We start from the raw sequence: 11,301 nt of genomic DNA on the forward strand, positions 1-11,301 counted from the left end.
TTTAGGTTTTTATTATGTATCTGTTCTTCAAAAGGGACTTGAGGACTTAGACAGGGTGTCTCCCTCCTTTCTCTGTCTCTCTCTTTCTCTCTCTCTCTCTCTCTCTCCTCTTTGCACCCCTAGCTGTGTGGTTTTAAAATTATGGTGAGGAAATGAATCAGTTTGGTTTATGTCAACTTAAGAAATATTCAAACCTGTAGAGAATATTTGTGAGTTTATTTGAGCCAAATAATTGCTGCGAAGCAAAATCTCAAAGGATTGAGAAAATGCTCCAGAGAATGGCAGTTTTGCACCTTATTTGATACATTACAATCCAAATAAGACTTACATGGATTAAATCGATTGGTGATAGAATAAAAAGTAAAATGAGAGACACATATTTCTCTTACATAGGTGGGTACAAGATAGTTAACAGTCAGCAGTTAATTCAATAACAATGAGGAGATTTGTGGTCTCCCCTCTGGTGTGGCACCTGTGCTTTGAGGGATCTGGAAAAGGAAATTACTTTGAGATTCCAAAGGAATGTTATGGTAGATGCAAAAACAACACACAGGCTTAGTTAAGGTGAAAATTGACCTTTGTCAGGTAAGATTCTAGCCTAGGACATGACTACTGCTTTTAGTTAAGAAGTGTTAATTTCAGCCTCAGCTAGTTTGGCTCTGGGATAGAGCGCTGGCCTGTGGACTGAAGGGTCCGGGTTTGATTCCCAGTCAGGGCACATGACCAAGTTGTGAGCAACTGATCAATGATTCTCTCTCATCCTTGATGTTCCTCTTTCCCTCTCCCTGCCTCTCTGAAATAAAAATATATTTAATTTTTTTTAAAATAAGAGACCATCCTTTGTGGTTATTTTAAGTCTCTGAGTTTGTAAGGCTGCCACACAGGCCTCCCCTGAACTAGTTAGGTTTAGCATGTGGCCCCCTTTTGCCCACAGTTATTAGGGAAATCTTATGTGGTTGTGTTTTTATTCCTTTTTTAATGCATATTTTTGTATAATTTAAGAAACAGCTTTTAAAATGTTACTGCTTATGCTTGAATTTTTGTGTTTGCGCTTCTGTCCCTCTGAGTCATTGGTCTTCTTTTTGTTCCTGTTTCTATTTTTCACGTTGTGTGTTTCATAGTAGCGGACACCAGCTTTTCTGGATTGCTGCTTCCGTGCTGCTCGCCTCCGTTCCTTAGATGTCAGCGTCTTTCGAGATTTATTTGGATGTTCCTCTTCCCTCTGTGCCTTGCTCTCCTTGCCCTTTTTGGCAGGTGCCGTATCTTCCACAGCTTCTTCAGCTGTTGTTTCTTGCTCTTCCGATTTTGCAAAAACCATTTCACTGAGTCCCTTGGATATTCTGACTGCTGAGAACTTTTTCGCTTTGGCTTTGTTTAAAAACTTCTGGTATTTAGCGATCTTTTCATCCAGGGCTTTAATCACTGCCTTGGTGTCATTTTCCTGGTGTTCTTCCTGGGACTGTGGGTAATACTCTTCCTCCTCGCCCCCCTGTTGCGCCTGTTCCCCCTCCCCCTCCTCCCCCTCCCCCTCCTCCCCCTCCCCCTCCTCCTCCTTTTCCTTCTCCTCCTCCTCCTTCTTCCCTCCTTCCCCCCACCCCCTTTCTAGCTCCTCATCCATATCTGACATCTCCAAAGGAACTAGGTCATCCCCAGCAAACTCAGGCACAGCGTTGATTTTGGCGAAGTTCTGCCGAACCCGCACAAGGATCTGCTGCATCTCTGAGCTGGCGTCACAGGGACTGTTGACTCCTTTTTCCTTCTCGAGGACAGATTCTGACTCTTCACCTACAGTTTCTGTGATTCCTCTTCTGGGTTGTTCTGGGTTGTTTCAGTGGCAGCTTCCAAAGATGATGAGCATAGAAGCTGGGCAGCTGTAAGGGGCTCTTCAGGGTGGGCAGGGAGTCTGCATTGGGTGGCTTGACAAAGAAAGGAATGCAGCCCCTCTGCCAGTCATTGAGAACCATCTTTTCCACAGTCTGCAAGTCAGGCTCGCCGCCCTTTAACAACTTCCCTGTCCGGAAAGCGAGCTTCTCAAGAAAGTCCTCGGCATTCTCCCAAGAATCAATCTTGTATGTCTTGCTGATATACTCTGGTTTTGCTCGTTCGAGTACAGCACCAATGTGGTCTTCGGGAGCCTTAATTTTTTCAACTTGAACAACTCCTTTCAGCACAATGTCTGTCTCCGAGTCCTCACAGGGGTGAATCATGCCTGGACAGTCGATGAGGAATATCCCACACATAAAGGTAATATCCTGCCAGACCTTTGTTTCACCTGCAATGGGGGCCACGTTGCACACTTCCTTGGAGCGTAATGTGTTCATCACAGAGCTCTTGCCAACATTTGGATAGCCAATGAACCCGACGCTGATCTGCTTCTTGTCAGTATGCAACTTTCCAAACTGCCGTAGAAGCTGAATAAACGCTCCTTTGCCAAAGGCGTTAGTAAGACTTGCATGGAAAGCAAGTGTTGGATAATCCTGGGAAAGGACGGCAACCCATTGTTTTGTTGCCCAGGTTGGAACAAGGTCACATTTGTTAAGGACAAAAATGAGGTGCTTCCAGGGCTTTCCCTTTTTCAAGTTAGTCTCGATGTGAGGGCAACGGGTACCCATTGGATCTCTAGCATCAAGAACTTGAACAACAACATCTGATGAATCTATCACCTTGTAGAGCTCACCCCATATTCTTTTGGACTGTCCCTTTTTATAGATCTCCTCTTGGGCTTCATTTCTCACACCTGTGTCATCAGTTACCAAGTCCCGATCCTTGCCCTGGTCCCAGTGGACATTTCTGCATTTTCTACAAGCGACTGCATTTTATCCCATTTCAAGTAAATTTGGTCGCTTCCTCTGAGACTTAGGGCCAAATGTAGTTTCAAAGCTCTCAGTATCGAGAATGTGCACCTTTGAGTTATGAGGCCGGATTCGATCATGGAGAAGAGACATGGGTAACTTGATCTGCTTCATGACAACTTTGTAAGGATCCTTCATAACTGTATCCGTTTCCTCTTGAAATTTTCGTAATGATGACTGCTTAATCACGTGTGTTTCCAAACAATTTAATATTTGGCTCCACTCCTGCCACTGTGCCAGAAGCCACGGATGATTGATACTGCAGAGGCTTAATCACTTTACCACGATTGTTCCTGCGCTCCTTCTGCCTGTCCATATTCGGGCGCCGGATTGTGGCCCGGTCCCTCATGTTTTGGCCTCCTGCTCCCTGTACTGGATCCGGGTTTGTGCTGGCCTTCGACGGGTTGATGGTGCTCCGTCCTTTGTACTTGGGCTTCACCATCTTGCCAACGGGTTGAGGACCGGAGCGCTGGGTCCGGCCTATCTCAGGGAAAAGAGCTCATAACTTCCCGAACCCGGCCGAAGTGCTGTGTTTTTATTCTTAAATGCTAATGAGCTTCTGTTACATAACTGGTGAATGGCTGCTTAAAAAGCAAAGCAGGTAAAAAAAAAAAAAAAAAAAAGCAAAGCAGAAATCCAAGCAAAACCAAAACAAATGTGATAATTCATCCGATTCAGTCATTTTGGTAAAATTCAGGATTAAAGTAAGAAATCATAGGAATAGGTGTCTTACTAATTTGATCCCTTTGCTTTGCCTGAGAAACAGTTTCATGTCACCTGTTGCAGGAAATGTACAATTGATCATGAAGACGTAATTACTGAAGATGAACTTTTGGACCAACTTCTAAGTCACACAGCAAAAGTATGGGGGGATTTATTAGGGAATGACTTTTTCTTTTTATCCCATTTCAAAGGATAAAAGTCCTTCCTGGATCTGCAATGAATTTATCCATGATGACTCCTCTCCAGTTTTCTCATCAGGAAGCTTCTCTAGCCTGATGCTGAGATGCATTACTTTTTTGACCACACAATTGTTGCTTTGTATTAAATATGTAGTTGTATTATCAGAGAAATGGGTGAAGCAGAGGAAATGGCAGATCTGCTAATGTTGTTACCACTCAGACTTAGGTTCTAACACACTTTGTGATCTAGAGGGTAGACATTAAATATATGATTTGTTGGGAAGAGTGGACAGGTGTGTGTGTGTGTGTCTTTGGATGTGTGAGTGATGGAGCCAGATACAAAGGAGGACATGAGAAGAAAGGTTTGAATGAAAACAGAGCAGAGATTACCATGCTTAAATAAAATTTCAGGTATTTTCATGGCACATTTACCCAGGTTTCCCATATATATATATTTCTGTGCAGTAAATAGTTGTAGTTATTTTGCATTTGATTCAGAAATAACCTTTACAACCCGGCCTGCATGGCTCAGTGGTTGAGATCACCAGTTTGATTTCTAGTCAGAGCACATGCCCGGGTTGAGGGCTAGATGTCCAGTGTGGCTGGGCATTCAGGAGGTAGCTGATCAATGATTCTCTCTCATCATTGATGTTTCTATCTCTCTCTCTCTTTCTCCCTTCCTCTCTGAGATCAATAAAAATATATTAAAAAACAGAAAGAAATAACTTAAACTTTTCAGAATTCTCAGCAAAAAAAAATTGAAAGAATTACACAAGGATTTATTTGAAGGCCTGCTATTTCTCAAGTATTTGTAAGATAATTATAAATTATATTTATTTATGAGTTTATAATCCTATCTAATAGAGGGAATATGCTCATTGACTGTCATACCATCACAAGTATGGCAGTGCCCACAACCAATAAGGAGGGAATATCCTATTTGACTGCCACGTCATCAAAAATGGTGGCACCCACAGCCAATAAGGAGGGACTATGCTAATTGACTGCTATGCCCTCAAATATGGCGGCACCCACAGCCACAAGATGGCGGTGCCCAGTCCCCTCAGCATACCTGCCTCTGGTTTCCCTCAGTCCCCTCAGTCCCCCAGCCACCTAGGGCCACCTGAGGCTCAGGTAACCAGCACTGGCTGAGGCTTATGCTGCCAGCAGTGGCAGCAGCAGAGGTGTGATGGGGGCGTCGTCTTCCCGTGATTGTAGGTCACCTCCCACCCCTGAGGGCTCCTGGACTGTGAGAGGGGGCAGGCCGGGCTGAGGGACCCCCCTTCAGTGCATGAATTTTCATGCAATGGGCCTCTAGTTCTAAAATAAAGAAGGAGTTTAAATCACATATTCTCTACAATTTCTCCCAGCAATAAAATTCTGCAATTCTGTAAGTTGTATAGGGCTCCAGCCCATCTGTAGCATTTAATATCTGTGATGAATTTTCAATTTTATAATCATATAGACAAGATATAGATATGAAAAACTTTTCAATTGTAGAGGAAAAGTGGTAATGAGGTACAGATTATTATATACATCCACATGAGCCTTGTTATATAAGTGTTCATATATCATCTGCTTATATTTATATTTAGGGCCCATGGATCAAATTGGGCCTATGGTGTGTATTTTTACAACCTATAATGATTTTTACACATTTGAAGGGCTGTAAGAGAAGAGACAACTTCAACTTAACCTCAAATTGTCTTCTATAGGACAATAAAATATAGAACACTTGAATTAATTTACCATTAACTCAGATTTTTTTTTTTTTTAAGATAGCGCTGGGGTTGAAACCAGGTGGTCTGGCTTTATGCCCTGAACTATTTTTTTTTCAATATGTTTTATTGATTTTCTACAGAGAGGAAGGGAGAGGGATAGAGAGTTAGAAACATCGATGAGAGAGAAACACCGATCAGCCGCCTCCTGCATGCTCCGCACTGGGGATGTGCCCTCAACCAAGGTACATGCCCTTGACCAGAATTGAACCTGGGACCCTTGAGTCTGCAGGCCGACGCTCTATCCACTGAGCCAAACCGGTCTGGCAACTCAGAATTTTTTGATAATATGTCAGTAATCTAAATTAGATGAATATTTATACATTAAATGTTTAATCAGATGAGTTATGTAAAAGTATTATTAAGAACATATTAAGTTACCGAGAGAGCAGACTGGTGTTAAGGATTTCAATGTAGGAATTGTTATACCAATCCTATATAAAAGGCTAATATGTAAATAGACCGAATGGAGGAACAATCAGAAAAACCAAACATCTGGTTGCTATGACGTGCACTGACCACCAGGGGGTATGTGCTGAACATGGCGGTGTTGGCTGAGGTGGGATGGTGGAGTAGGGGAGTGGGAGGGCGCCAGACCAAGGCAGGTGCCAGTTGCTGTGCTTACTGAGAATTATTACCTCTCACACGCAGCAGTTCCACCTGGTACTTGCATCTGCTGCCAGCACCTGCCCCATTTGTACCCCCTGGTGGCCCCAGCCCCAGTTGCTCCATGCTGTCAGCGGGGCCAGTGCTGTCATTGCATGGGAGTGATGGCAGCAGGAGCGGGGTTGCCGGCAGATGGGGCTGGGGGCTTTGGCGGGACAGGACAGGCGGGGGCGCAGAGGATGGGCCATGACCCAGCCCTGTTGCTACCAAAGCCTTGCAGCCCACAGTTCCTTTCAAGGTGTACAAATTTGTGCATCAGGCCCCTAGAATTAAAAATAAATGTTTGAAATGATGGTTAAGCCCTAGCTGGTTAGGCTCAGTGGGTAGAGCATTGGTCTTCGGACTGAAGGGTCGCACTTTTGATTTTGGTCAAGGGCACATGCATGCCCGGGTTACAGGTTTGATTCCCAGTAGGGGGCATGGAGGAAGCAGCCAATCAATGATTTTCTGTCACCATTAATGTTTCTATCTCTCTCTCCCTCTCCCTTCCTCTATGAAATCAATAAAATATATTTAAAAACTAGGATTAACACTGTACCTACTGAATTTGTGACCTTTATAAAAATGTATTTTTTCTACAACTGATTACATATTTTATAAAATTACATGATAATTTATGTATAGTTCTTACCTGCATGTTACAGGATACCAGCAATCCTTCCCAGTGTATCTTCAATCTCCTCTCCCAAGCTTAACTACAGTAAAAGGCTATCTTTGGTTCTGCAGTTTAAAGAAGAAAATTCAACTGCAGTCAGCACCATTACCTGAATATTGTGAGACAGTCGGGTTACATTGCCTTTACAAAGAATGGAATGATGTATAAGTTAACTGCGTCCAGCTCAGCCAGAGGTGAACCTGAGGAGGAGTTGTAAAGGATTAAAGAAGATAGACAAGAGAATACAGTTGGGACCAGGTGGATCACTGCCTGGATGAGGAAACAGTGACACAGCCTGTAAGCCAAAGCTTCATTTTATAGTCAGATCACACAAAGCAAGACAAGGGGTGTGGTCAACATGTTTACAATGCTCTTTCGGTTTCAAATCTATTTGTTACTCAAGCCTTGTTTTGGCAGCACTTGTTGCACCTCCCACAGCCCATTAGCTACCTAGGAACAAGGGGGAACTATAAGGTCAATCTTAATTGTGCTAGGAGAGCTCTGCCCTCTAAGCTGGGCCTTGAATGTGGCTCTGCCACAGGTCATTCCGAAACTTGACCCTATAGGCGCGCCCTACATATAAGAAAGAGCAGCAGAGCCCTAGCTGGTTTGGCTCAGTGGATAGAGTATCTGCCTGCGGACTGAAAGGTCCCAGGTTGGATTCCAGTCAAGGGCACATGCCCAGGTTTCAGGCTCAATCCCCATTAGGGGGCTTCCAAGAGGCAGCTGATCAATGATGTTTCTCTTTCTCTCTCTCTCCCTTCCTCTCTGAAATCAATAAAAATATATTGAAAAAGCATGCAAGCAAGCAAGCAAGCAAGCAGAGGTCACAGTTACAAATACATTAGAGGTTGACACTTGGCTCTTTCTATATTTTACTTTCCTTTTGAAAAATTCTTTTTTGTTGATAGGTACCCTGTGTTTTCAATGAACACTAATATTATAATCCTACCTCTCTTATAGATTTGACATGTAAAAGTGTATTGGGGCTAAATCTATAGTATGCTGGGAAGGTGAGGGAGAATTGGAATATAATATTAACTAACAAAACAAAATTTAAGATAATATAGGGCTATTGCTGGCTGGGTTGCTCAGTTGGTTAGAGTGTTGTCCCAATGTGCTAAGGTTGTAGGTTCGTTAACCAATGAATGCATAAATCAGTGGAACAAAAGTTTTCTCAATCTTTCTCTCTTTCTTCTCTCTCTCTTCCTGTCGCTCTCTCAAAATTCAATTTTTAAAAATAGGTAAAGAAAAAGGTATTCAGAATTCAGTATAATTCTTCTAGGGCCCTATTCTTTGTGTGTTGATTGTTGTTTTATCTTATTAGGGACAAAGAGAAGATATTCACTGAACTATGTAATTTTATTTTGGTCAATTTATGAAGTCTTTTGTGGTTTTTCATTTAACATGAAAGATTTCTTATAACATTTCCATAAAAATCATTAGGATAATACTGTAAATTTGGAGTGAGATGAGAAATGTTGTTACCTGGTCAGTATTGATTGTTTATTTTCATAAATCATGACTCCATTAACTAAATGTTATCTTCCTAATACTAGCAATTTTAGACCTAAATTACCTAAATGATTGACTCAGTGTTGCTAAGGGCCCTTAGAATACATTGCCTTAATTTATGTCAGCGGGATTCAGTGTGAAGGCTAAAGCCCTGCCCTGAAGGCGGGACAAGTCCAAGACTGGATGCCACCCAGACTGACTCTCCCGCCCAGTGTTAAGGGGATGGATCTCATGATGTCAAAGGCCCACCCAGACGTGATGTAATCTCCTGTAACTCAAGTATATAATAAAGCAGCTTTCGGAGCAGGAGTGCTCTCTCTCTGTGTGTGCACTGCCCCTCCAGAGGGCAGGTACCACACCCAGCCCAAGCTTTTCATCTATTTTATGTCTGTCTTCCATTATTTCTTTAATCCCGAAAGGGCCTCCTACTTTGCACAAACCGGTTCAAGTGTCCTTCTGCGGGCAGGCGGCGCAGGAAGAAGACCACGGCCCCAGCACCGCTGGGTATACAATGTTTCATTTTAGCTTGCCATTGTACACTCAATCTTTAACTTAAAGTTTAATATAAGTCTTTGTAAATTTAGCTGGCATTACTAAATTATTTTCTTAATGATTTTTATCCAATTAGAGTCTTAATCTGAAATAACTTTGTTCCCTCAACCCCAGGCACGTGCTGGCTTTATGCTTAAAATTCTAAAGAACATAGGAGAGGTCAGAGACTTGTTGGCTGGCTTACCAGAACTCATTGGAAAATGCAACCAAACTTTGTCAAAAATAAAATAAGGTGGCAGAGAATCATGCACTCCTTGAATGGACTGGAATGAAAGCAAATTTCAAGAGGTTGCTTTCAATGGCATTTGTGGCTATGAGTTGGTTTATTACTATAACATCAGTGGTTCATAAATAAATAAATAGTATAAGAGTAAACAAATAACAAAAATTATGTTTTCTTATTCATTTATTTCCCAGAAAAACAAGCCACTTGATCTTTGAATTTGTTAGCTGTTTTCAGTTGATTTTTTTAAGTCTCTGCCTTAAATGGTTTTGTTAAGTGCAAGCATGTCAAACTTGCAGCCAGCAGGCGGCACATGCCTCACTCCCGCCAGCCACGAGTTTCACATGCTTGCTCTAGGGGAGTGATCTTTCTTGCTGTTTTATGGCTAGCCAGCATTCCCATGGACATAGACAGCATTAATTAGTCAGAACAATAATACTTATACTATGATGTGGATTTTCCCAGCAACCAAGAAAGGATTTGGAATTTTCAGTTATCTGGAGCTTGAGCTTGAGTTTCTGATTTTTCTTCTCATCATTTTTTCCTTGTAGATAGAATCCTAGAAAAGAATTTCATTTTTTAATTAACTGACCTTATCTGGAGCTCTTCAAGTTCTTCGTCTCTGGTGGTTTATGGATCAACTCCCTGGGGTGGTTGGAAATACGCAGATTTTATCCTGACAGCCCCAAGCTGTGAATTAATTGTAGGGTCTGGCTGAGAGATGTTCCTTTATAAAGGTAATAAATAGCCTGGCTGCATCAGCCTATGAATGATCAGATCATGATTTGATTTCCCGTCAGGGCACATGCCCATGTTGTAGGCTCAATCCCCAGTGTGTGGTGTGCAGGAGGCAGCCAGTCAATGATTCTCTCTCATCATTGATGTGTCTATCTCTCTCTCCCTCTCCCTTCCTTTTTGAAATCAACAAAAAATATTTTTTTAAAGATGATAATTCTTTTATTCTCTAAAGATTAAGGAAAGTTACTTATCTATATGCTATTTTCAGTTAGCTTTATATTAATCAAGAGACCTGAGCAGATTTCTCAACCCACTAATCACTGAACTTCAAAACCATTCCTGAAGGGTACTTGGAGTCTGTATTAGTTTCATAGGTCTAGTGTAACCAAGAACCACAAACTTAGCTTAAACAACATAATATTATTCTCTCACAGTTTGGGTGTATAGAAGTCCAAAATTGAAATGTTACGGTCCAATACTTATGTCCCCCCAACCCAGATTCATATGTTGAAACCCAAGGACCAATGCAATAGTATTATTTCATTTGGCAAGTAATTAGGGTTAGATGAGATCATGAGAGTGAAGCCCTCATAAATGGGAATAGTGCCCCTGTAAGGGTCATGAATAGTTTGCTTCCTCTCTGTCTACTCTCCATGTGAGGATGCCATGAGATATCAGCCATGTACTGTAGGCAACCGATATATTTCTCTCTCATATTGATATTTTTCTCTTTCTCCCCCTCTCCCTACCCTCTTGTCTCTCTTTAAAATCAATACACATATCTTTGGGTGAGAATTTTAAAAAAATCAAACATGGATATTGAGAATTTCAAGGAAATGGCAACATTTTTGAACTGTAAAGTGTGTCCCACTCCACACCACTCTAACTGGTGTATTTTGTAGGTCAGCTATTTTCCAGGAAGCAGTATGGCCATGGGAGGAAGACATTCAGATTTCATCTTTGAAGAGGAGCTCAGATTGCCAGACTGGACTAGCTCTTTTGAATTTCCTGAAAATGAAGTATGGTAGCAACCATCTCAGGTAGAAACTGTAGTTTAACTCTAACCCTGCTGTTTGGCTTAACAATAGAGAAGTTATTTTGATTTTCTGAATTATATAAATCATCCCATTCGATTGAATGCCTTATTGATTGTAATGTGAATATCCCATTGATTGTGATCTTACTGGTTTTAGGAAGCATATTTTTCTGGTCCCAAAAACCAGGACAGCGCAATTACTCTAAATTGCCTCAATGGCTCTAGATAATGTGTTCCTGGTAACTCAGTGGTCCGAAGACCCGAGGGCTCTAGGTAATGTGTTCCTGTTAACTCAGTGGTCCCAAGACCCGAGGGCTCTAGATGATGTGTTTCTGTCAACACAGTGATCCTGAGACCCAAAACTATCATTAACATGCTTAATTC

At 41.9% G+C, this 11,301-nt stretch overlaps 1 pseudogene across 1 annotated transcript; it reads right to left on the bottom strand.

Moving 5' to 3' along the window:
- Positions 1-1,019: 1,019 nt before the first annotated feature.
- LOC308531702 (nucleolar GTP-binding protein 2-like) lies at positions 1,020-3,437 on the bottom strand (annotated as a pseudogene). The gene has a single exon. The product of its transcript is annotated as a nucleolar GTP-binding protein 2-like (transcript).
- Between the last annotated feature and the right edge of the window lie 7,864 nt (positions 3,438-11,301).

This window comes from Myotis nattereri (genome assembly GCF_964212035.1).
Source record: "Myotis nattereri genome assembly, chromosome: 16".
Taxonomy (NCBI): Eukaryota; Metazoa; Chordata; class Mammalia; order Chiroptera; family Vespertilionidae; genus Myotis; species Myotis nattereri.